Source organism: Lepisosteus platostomus, chromosome 20, assembly GCF_059453375.1.
Source record: "Lepisosteus platostomus isolate fLepPlt1 chromosome 20, fLepPlt1.hap1, whole genome shotgun sequence".
Lineage (NCBI taxonomy): Eukaryota > Metazoa > Chordata > Actinopteri > Semionotiformes > Lepisosteidae > Lepisosteus > Lepisosteus platostomus.
This window is the reverse complement of record NC_142630.1, coordinates 20,663,912-20,673,753: the sequence shown is the minus strand read 5'-3', so window position 1 is coordinate 20,673,753 and position 9,842 is coordinate 20,663,912.

Below are 9,842 nucleotides of genomic sequence, written 5' to 3'. Positions count from 1 at the left end.
GGGCTGAAAAACACGTTTTGACACTTTTTGCACACTGGGATAAAAGGCTGACTCAGTGGGCTCTTCTGAGCCAGCCAGTTACATAGGGATTCAACAGTCTGAAAAAAGACGTTTATTTCGGGCTGAAAAACACGTTTTGAAAAGTGTGCTGTTCCTGACCTATAAGTTACATGGGGTTGACCAAAGTTGCAGAAACATGTTTATTTCTGCTGAAAAACACGTTTTGACACTTTTTGCACACTGGGGTAAAAGGCTGACTCAGTGGGCTCTTCTGAGCCAGCCAGTTACATAGGGATTCAACAGTCTGAAAAAGGACGTTTATTTCGGGCTGAAAAACACGTTTTGAAAAGTGTGCTGTTCCTGACCTATAAGTTACATGGGGTTGACCAAAGTTGCAGAAACATGTTTATTTCTGCTGAAAAACACGTTTTGACACTTTTTGCACACTGGGGTAAAAGGCTGACTCAGTGGGCTCTTCTGAGCCAGCCAGTTACATAGGGATTCAACAGTCTGAAAAAAGACGTTTATTTCGGGCTGAAAAACACGTTTTGAAAAGTGTGCTATTCCTGACCCATAAGTTACATGGGGTTGACCAAAGTTGCAGAAACATGTTTATTTCTGCTGAAAAACACGTTTTGACACTTTTTGCACACTGGGGTAAAAGGCTGACTCAGTGGGCTCTTCTGAGCCAGCCAGTTACATAGGGATTCAACAGTCTGAAAAAACACGTTTATTTCGGGCTGAAAAACACGTTTTGAAAAGTGTGCTATTCCTGACCCATAAGTTACATGGGGTTGACCAAAGTTGCAGAAACATGTTTATTTCTGCTGAAAAACACGTTTTGACACTTTTTGCACACTGGGGTAAAAGGCTGACTCAGTGGGCTCTTCTGAGCCAGCCAGTTACATAGGGATTCAACAGTCTGAAAAAACGTGTTTATTTCTGGCTGAAAAACACGTTTTGAAAAATGTGCTGTTCCTGACCCATAAGTTACATGGGGTTGACCAAAGTTGCAGAAACATATTTATTTCTGCTGAAAAACACGTTTTGACACTTTTTGCACACTGGGGTAAAAGGCTGACTCAGTGGGCTCTTCTGAGCCAGCCAGTTACATAGGGATTCAACAGTCTGAAAAAAGACGTTTATTTCGGGCTGAAAAACACGTTTTGAAAAGTGTGCTGTTCCTGACCTATAAGTTACATGGGGTTGACCAAAGTTGCAGAAACATGTTTATTTCTGCTGAAAAACACGTTTTGACACTTTTTGCACACTGGGATAAAAGGCTGACTCAGTGGGCTCTTCTGAGCCAGCCAGTTACATAGGGATTCAACAGTCTGAAAAAAGACGTTTATTTCGGGCTGAAAAACACGTTTTGAAAAGTGTGCTGTTCCTGACCTATAAGTTACATGGGGTTGACCAAAGTTGCAGAAACATGTTTATTTCTGCTGAAAAACACGTTTTGACACTTTTTGCACACTGGGATAAAAGGCTGACTCAGTGGGCTCTTCTGAGCCAGCCAGTTACATAGGGATTCAACAGTCTGAAAAAAGACGTTTATTTCGGGCTGAAAAACACGTTTTGAAAAGTGTGCTGCTCCTGACCTATAAGTTACATGGGGTTTACCAAAGTTGCAGAAACATGTTTATTTCTGCTGAAAAACACGTTTTGACACTTTTTGCACACTGGGGTAAAAGGCTGACTCAGTGGGCTCTTCTGAGCCAGCCAGTTACATAGGGATTCAACAGTCTGAAAAAACGTGTTTATTTCGGGCTGAAAAACACGTTTTGAAAAATGTGCTGTTCCTGACCCATAAGTTACATGGGGTTGACCAAAGTTTCAGAAACATGTTTATTTCTGCTGAAAAACACGTTTTGACACTTTTTGCACACTGGGGTAAAAGGCTGACTCAGTGGGCTCTTCTGAGCCAGCCAGTTACATAGGGATTCAACAGTCTGAAAAAAGACGTTTATTTCGGGCTGAAAAACACGTTTTGAAAAGTGTGCTGTTCCTGACCTATAAGTTACATGGGGTTGACCAAAGTTGCAGAAACATGTTTATTTCTGCTGAAAAACACGTTTTGACACTTTTTGCACACTGGGATAAAAGGCTGACTCAGTGGGCTCTTCTGAGCCAGCCAGTTACATAGGGATTCAACATTCTGAAAAAAGACGTTTATTTCGGGCTGAAAAACACGTTTTGAAAAGTGTGCTGTTCCTGACCTATAAGTTACATGGGGTTGACCAAAGTTGCAGAAACATATTTATTTCTGCTGAAAAACACGTTTTGACACTTTTTGCACACTGGGGTAAAAGGCTGACTCAGTGGGCTCTTCTGAGCCAGCCAGTTACATAGGGATTCAACAGTCTGAAAAAAGACGTTTATTTCGGGCTGAAAAACACGTTTTGAAAAGTGTGCTGTTCCTGACCTATAAGATACATGGGGTTGACCAAAGTTGCAGAAACATGTTTATTTCTGCTGAAAAACACGTTTTGACACTTTTTGCACACTGGGATAAAAGGCTGACTCAGTGGGCTCTTCTGAGCCAGCCAGTTACATAGGGATTCAACAGTCTGAAAAAACGTGTTTATTTCGGGCTGAAAAACACGTTTTGAAAAATGTGCTGTTCCTGACCCATAAGTTACATGGGGTTGACCAAAGTTGCAGAAACATATTTATTTCTGCTGAAACACACGTTTTGACACTTTTTGCACACTGGGGTAAAAGGCTGACTCAGTGGGCTCTTCTGAGCCAGCCAGTTACATAGGGATTCAACAGTCTGAAAAAAGACGTTTATTTCGGGCTGAAAAACACGTTTTGAAAAGTGTGCTGTTCCTGACCTATAAGTTACATGGGGTTGACCAAAGTTGCAGAAACATGTTTATTTCTGCTGAAAAACACGTTTTGACACTTTTTGCACACTGGGATAAAAGGCTGACTCAGTGGGCTCTTCTGAGCCAGCCAGTTACATAGGGATTCAACAGTCTGAAAAAAGACGTTTATTTCGGGCTGAAAAACACGTTTTGAAAAGTGTGCTGTTCCTGACCTATAAGTTACATGGGGTTGACCAAAGTTGCAGAAACATGTTTATTTCTGCTGAAAAACACGTTTTGACACTTTTTGCACACTGGGATAAAAGGCTGACTCAGTGGGCTCTTCTGAGCCAGCCAGTTACATAGGGATTCAACAGTCTGAAAAAAGACGTTTATTTCGGGCTGAAAAACACGTTTTGAAAAGTGTGCTGCTCCTGACCTATAAGTTACATGGGGTTTACCAAAGTTGCAGAAACATGTTTATTTCTGCTGAAAAACACGTTTTGACACTTTTTGCACACTGGGGTAAAAGGCTGACTCAGTGGGCTCTTCTGAGCCAGCCAGTTACATAGGGATTCAACAGTCTGAAAAAACGTGTTTATTTCGGGCTGAAAAACACGTTTTGAAAAATGTGCTGTTCCTGACCCATAAGTTACATGGGGTTGACCAAAGTTTCAGAAACATGTTTATTTCTGCTGAAAAACACGTTTTGACACTTTTTGCACACTGGGGTAAAAGGCTGACTCAGTGGGCTCTTCTGAGCCAGCCAGTTACATAGGGATTCAACAGTCTGAAAAAAGACGTTTATTTCGGGCTGAAAAACACGTTTTGAAAAGTGTGCTATTCCTGACCTATAAGTTACATGGGGTTGACCAAAGTTGCAGAAACATGTTTATTTCTGCTGAAAAACACGTTTTGACACTTTTTGCACACTGGGGTAAAAGGCTGACTCAGTGGGCTCTTCTGAGCCAGCCAGTTACATAGGGATTCAACAGTCTGAAAAAACGTGTTTATTTTTGGCTGAAAAACACGTTTTGAAAAATGTGCTGTTCCTGACCCATAAGTTACATGGGGTTGACCAAAGTTGCAGAAACATATTTATTTCTGCTGAAAAACACGTTTTGACACTTTTTGCACACTGGGGTAAAAGGCTGACTCAGTGGGCTCTTCTGAGCCAGCCAGTTACATAGGGATTCAACAGTCTGAAAAAAGACGTTTATTTCGGGCTGAAAAACACGTTTTGAAAAGTGTGCTGTTCCTGACCTATAAGTTACATGGGGTTGACCAAAGTTGCAGAAACATGTTTATTTCTGCTGAAAAACACGTTTTTTACACTTTTTGCACACTGGGATAAAAGGCTGACTCAGTGGGCTCTTCTGAGCCAGCCAGTTACATAGGGATTCAACAGTCTGAAAAAAGACGTTTATTTCGGGCTGAAAAACACGTTTTGAAAAGTGTGCTGTTCCTGACCTATAAGTTACATGGGGTTGACCAAAGTTGCAGAAACATGTTTATTTCTGCTGAAAAACACGTTTTGACACTTTTTGCACACTGGGATAAAAGGCTGACTCAGTGGGCTCTTCTGAGCCAGCCAGTTACATAGGGATTCAATAGTCTGAAAAAAGACGTTTATTTCGGGCTGAAAAACACGTTTTGAAAAGTGTGCTGCTCCTGACCTATAAGTTACATGGGGTTTACCAAAGTTGCAGAAACATGTTTATTTCTGCTGAAAAACACGTTTTGACACTTTTTGCACACTGGGGTAAAAGGCTGACTCAGTGGGCTCTTCTGAGCCAGCCAGTTACATATTGATTCAACACTCTGAAAAAAGACGTTTATTTCGGGCTGAAAAACACGTTTTGAAAAGTGAGCTGCTCCTGACCTATAAGTTACATGGGGTTTACCAAAGTTGCAGAAACATGTTTATTTCTGCTGAAAAACACGTTTTGACACTTTTTGCACACTGGGGTAAAAGGCTGACTCAGTGGGCTCTTCTGAGCAAGCCAGTTACATAGGGATTCAACAGTCTGAAAAAAGACGTTTATTTCGGGCTGAAAAACACGTTTTGAAAAGTGTGCTGCTCCTGACCTATAAGTTACATGGGGTTGACCAAAGTTGCAGAAACATGTTTATTTCTGTTGAAAAACACGTTTTGACAATTTTTGCACACTGGGGTAAAAGGCTGACTCAGTGGGCTCTTCTGAGCCAGCCAGTTACATAGGGATTCAACAGTCTGGAAAAAAGACGTTTATTTCGGGCTGAAAAACACGTTTTGAAAAGTGTGTTGCTCCTGTCCTATAACTTACATGGGGTTTACCAAAGTTGCAGAAACATGTTTATTTCTGCTGAAAAACACGTTTTGACACTTTTTGCACACTGGGGTAAAAGGCTGACTCAGTGGGCTCTTCTGAGCCAGCCAGTTACATAGGGATTCAACAGTCTGAAAAAACACGTTTATTTCGGGCTGAAAAACACGTTTTGAAAAGTGTGCTATTCCTGACCCATAAGTTACATGGGGTTGACCAAAGTTGCAGAAACATGTTTATTTCTGCTGAAAAACACGTTTTGACACTTTTTGCACACTGGGGTAAAAGGCTGACTCAGTGGGCTCTTCTGAGCCAGCCAGTTACATAGGGATTCAACAGTCTGAAAAAACGTGTTTATTTCTGGCTGAAAAACACGTTTTGAAAAATGTGCTGTTCCTGACCCATAAGTTACATGGGGTTGACCAAAGTTGCAGAAACATATTTATTTCTGCTGAAAAACACGTTTTGACACTTTTTGCACACTGGGGTAAAAGGCTGACTCAGTGGGCTCTTCTGAGCCAGCCAGTTACATAGGGATTCAACAGTCTGAAAAAAGACGTTTATTTCGGGCTGAAAAACACGTTTTGAAAAGTGTGCTGTTCCTGACCTATAAGTTACATGGGGTTGACCAAAGTTGCAGAAACATGTTTATTTCTGCTGAAAAACACGATTTGACACATTTTGCACACTGGGATAAAAGGCTGACTCAGTGGGCTCTTCTGAGCCAGCCAGTTACATAGGGATTCAACAGTCTGAAAAAAGACGTTTATTTCGGGCTGAAAAACACGTTTTGAAAAGTGTGCTGTTCCTGACCTATAAGTTACATGGGGTTGACCAAAGTTGCAGAAACATGTTTATTTCTGTTGAAAAACACGTTTTGACAATTTTTGCACACTGGGGTAAAAGGCTGACTCAGTGGGCTCTTCTGAGCCAGCCAGTTACATAGGGATTCAACAGTCTGGAAAAAAGACGTTTATTTCGGGCTGAAAAACACGTTTTGAAAAGTGTGTTGCTCCTGTCCTATAACTTACATGGGGTTTACCAAAGTTGCAGAAACATGTTTATTTCTGCTGAAAAACACGTTTTGACACTTTTTGCACACTGGGGTAAAAGGCTGACTCAGTGGGCTCTTCTGAGCCAGCCAGTTACATAGGGATTCAACAGTCTGAAAAAACACGTTTATTTCGGGCTGAAAAACACGTTTTGAAAAGTGTGCTATTCCTGACCCATAAGTTACATGGGGTTGACCAAAGTTGCAGAAACATGTTTATTTCTGCTGAAAAACACGTTTTGACACTTTTTGCACACTGGGGTAAAAGGCTGACTCAGTGGGCTCTTCTGAGCCAGCCAGTTACATAGGGATTCAACAGTCTGAAAAAACGTGTTTATTTCTGGCTGAAAAACACGTTTTGAAAAATGTGCTGTTCCTGACCCATAAGTTACATGGGGTTGACCAAAGTTGCAGAAACATATTTATTTCTGCTGAAAAACACGTTTTGACACTTTTTGCACACTGGGGTAAAAGGCTGACTCAGTGGGCTCTTCTGAGCCAGCCAGTTACATAGGGATTCAACAGTCTGAAAAAAGACGTTTATTTCGGGCTGAAAAACACGTTTTGAAAAGTGTGCTGTTCCTGACCTATAAGTTACATGGGGTTGACCAAAGTTGCAGAAACATGTTTATTTCTGCTGAAAAACACGATTTGACACATTTTGCACACTGGGATAAAAGGCTGACTCAGTGGGCTCTTCTGAGCCAGCCAGTTACATAGGGATTCAACAGTCTGAAAAAAGACGTTTATTTCGGGCTGAAAAACACGTTTTGAAAAGTGTGCTGTTCCTGACCTATAAGTTACATGGGGTTGACCAAAGTTGCAGAAACATGTTTATTTCTGCTGAAAAACACGTTTTGACACTTTTTGCACACTGGGGTAAAAGGCTGACTCAGTGGGCTCTTCTGAGCCAGCCAGTTACATAGGGATTCAACAGTCTGAAAAAAGACGTTTATTTCGGGCTGAAAAACACGTTTTGAAAAGTGTGCTGCTCCTGACCTATAAGTTACATGGGGTTTACCAAAGTTGCAGAAACATGTTTATTTCTGCTGAAAAACACGTTTTGACACTTTTTGCACACTGGGGTAAAAGGCTGACTCAGTGGGCTCTTCTGAGCCAGCCAGTTACATAGGGATTCAACAGTCTGAAAAAACGTGTTTATTTCGGGCTGAAAAACACGTTTTGAAAAGTGTGCTGTTCCTGACCCATAAGTTACATGGGGTTGACCAAAGTTGCAGAAACATGTTTATTTCTGCTGAAAAACACGTTTTGACACTTTTTGCACACTGGGGTAAAAGGCTGACTCAGTGGGCTCTTCTGAGCCAGCCAGTTACATAGGGATTCAACAGTCTGAAAAAAGACGTTTATTTCGGGCTGAAAAACACGTTTTGAAAAGTGTGCTATTCCTGACCCATAAGTTACATGGGGTTGACCAAAGTTGCAGAAACATGTTTATTTCTGCTGAAAAACACGTTTTGACACTTTTTGCACACTGGGGTAAAAGGCTGACTCAGTGGGCTCTTCTGAGCCAGCCAGTTACATAGGGATTCAACAGTCTGAAAAAACACGTTTATTTCGGGCTGAAAAACACGTTTTGAAAAGTGTGCTATTCCTGACCCATAAGTTACATGGGGTTGACCAAAGTTGCAGAAACATGTTTATTTCTGCTGAAAAACACGTTTTGACACTTTTTGCACACTGGGGTAAAAGGCTGACTCAGTGGGCTCTTCTGAGCCAGCCAGTTACATAGGGATTCAACAGTCTGAAAAAACGTGTTTATTTCTGGCTGAAAAACACGTTTTGAAAAATGTGCTGTTCCTGACCCATAAGTTACATGGGGTTGACCAAAGTTGCAGAAACATATTTATTTCTGCTGAAAAACACGTTTTGACACTTTTTGCACACTGGGGTAAAAGGCTGACTCAGTGGGCTCTTCTGAGCCAGCCAGTTACATAGGGATTCAACAGTCTGAAAAAAGACGTTTATTTCGGGCTGAAAAACACGTTTTGAAAAGTGTGCTGTTCCTGACCTATAAGTTACATGGGGTTGACCAAAGTTGCAGAAACATGTTTATTTCTGCTGAAAAACACGTTTTGACACTTTTTGCACACTGGGATAAAAGGCTGACTCAGTGGGCTCTTCTGAGCCAGCCAGTTACATAGGGATTCAACAGTCTGAAAAAAGACGTTTATTTCGGGCTGAAAAACACGTTTTGAAAAGTGTGCTGTTCCTGACCTATAAGTTACATGGGGTTGACCAAAGTTGCAGAAACATGTTTATTTCTGCTGAAAAACACGTTTTGACACTTTTTGCACACTGGGATAAAAGGCTGACTCAGTGGGCTCTTCTGAGCCAGCCAGTTACATAGGGATTCAACAGTCTGAAAAAAGACGTTTATTTCGGGCTGAAAAACACGTTTTGAAAAGTGTGCTGCTCCTGACCTATAAGTTACATGGGGTTTACCAAAGTTGCAGAAACATGTTTATTTCTGCTGAAAAACACGTTTTGACACTTTTTGCACACTGGGGTAAAAGGCTGACTCAGTGGGCTCTTCTGAGCCAGCCAGTTACATAGGGATTCAACAGTCTGAAAAAACGTGTTTATTTCGGGCTGAAAAACACGTTTTGAAAAATGTGCTGTTCCTGACCCATAAGTTACATGGGGTTGACCAAAGTTTCAGAAACATGTTTATTTCTGCTGAAAAACACGTTTTGACACTTTTTGCACACTGGGGTAAAAGGCTGACTCAGTGGGCTCTTCTGAGCCAGCCAGTTACATAGGGATTCAACAGTCTGAAAAAAGACGTTTATTTCGGGCTGAAAAACACGTTTTGAAAAGTGTGCTGTTCCTGACCTATAAGTTACATGGGGTTGACCAAAGTTGCAGAAACATGTTTATTTCTGCTGAAAAACACGTTTTGACACTTTTTGCACACTGGGATAAAAGGCTGACTCAGTGGGCTCTTCTGAGCCAGCCAGTTACATAGGGATTCAACATTCTGAAAAAAGACGTTTATTTCGGGCTGAAAAACACGTTTTGAAAAGTGTGCTGTTCCTGACCTATAAGTTACATGGGGTTGACCAAAGTTGCAGAAACATATTTATTTCTGCTGAAAAACACGTTTTGACACTTTTTGCACACTGGGGTAAAAGGCTGACTCAGTGGGCTCTTCTGAGCCAGCCAGTTACATAGGGATTCAACAGTCTGAAAAAAGACGTTTATTTCGGGCTGAAAAACACGTTTTGAAAAGTGTGCTGTTCCTGACCTATAAGATACATGGGGTTGACCAAAGTTGCAGAAACATGTTTATTTCTGCTGAAAAACACGTTTTGACACTTTTTGCACACTGGGATAAAAGGCTGACTCAGTGGGCTCTTCTGAGCCAGCCAGTTACATAGGGATTCAACAGTCTGAAAAAACGTGTTTATTTCGGGCTGAAAAACACGTTTTGAAAAATGTGCTGTTCCTGACCCATAAGTTACATGGGGTTGACCAAAGTTGCAGAAACATATTTATTTCTGCTGAAACACACGTTTTGACACTTTTTGCACACTGGGGTAAAAGGCTGACTCAGTGGGCTCTTCTGAGCCAGCCAGTTACATAGGGATTCAACAGTCTGAAAAAAGACGTTTATTTCGGGCTGAAAAACACGTTTTGAAAAGTGTGCTGTTCCTG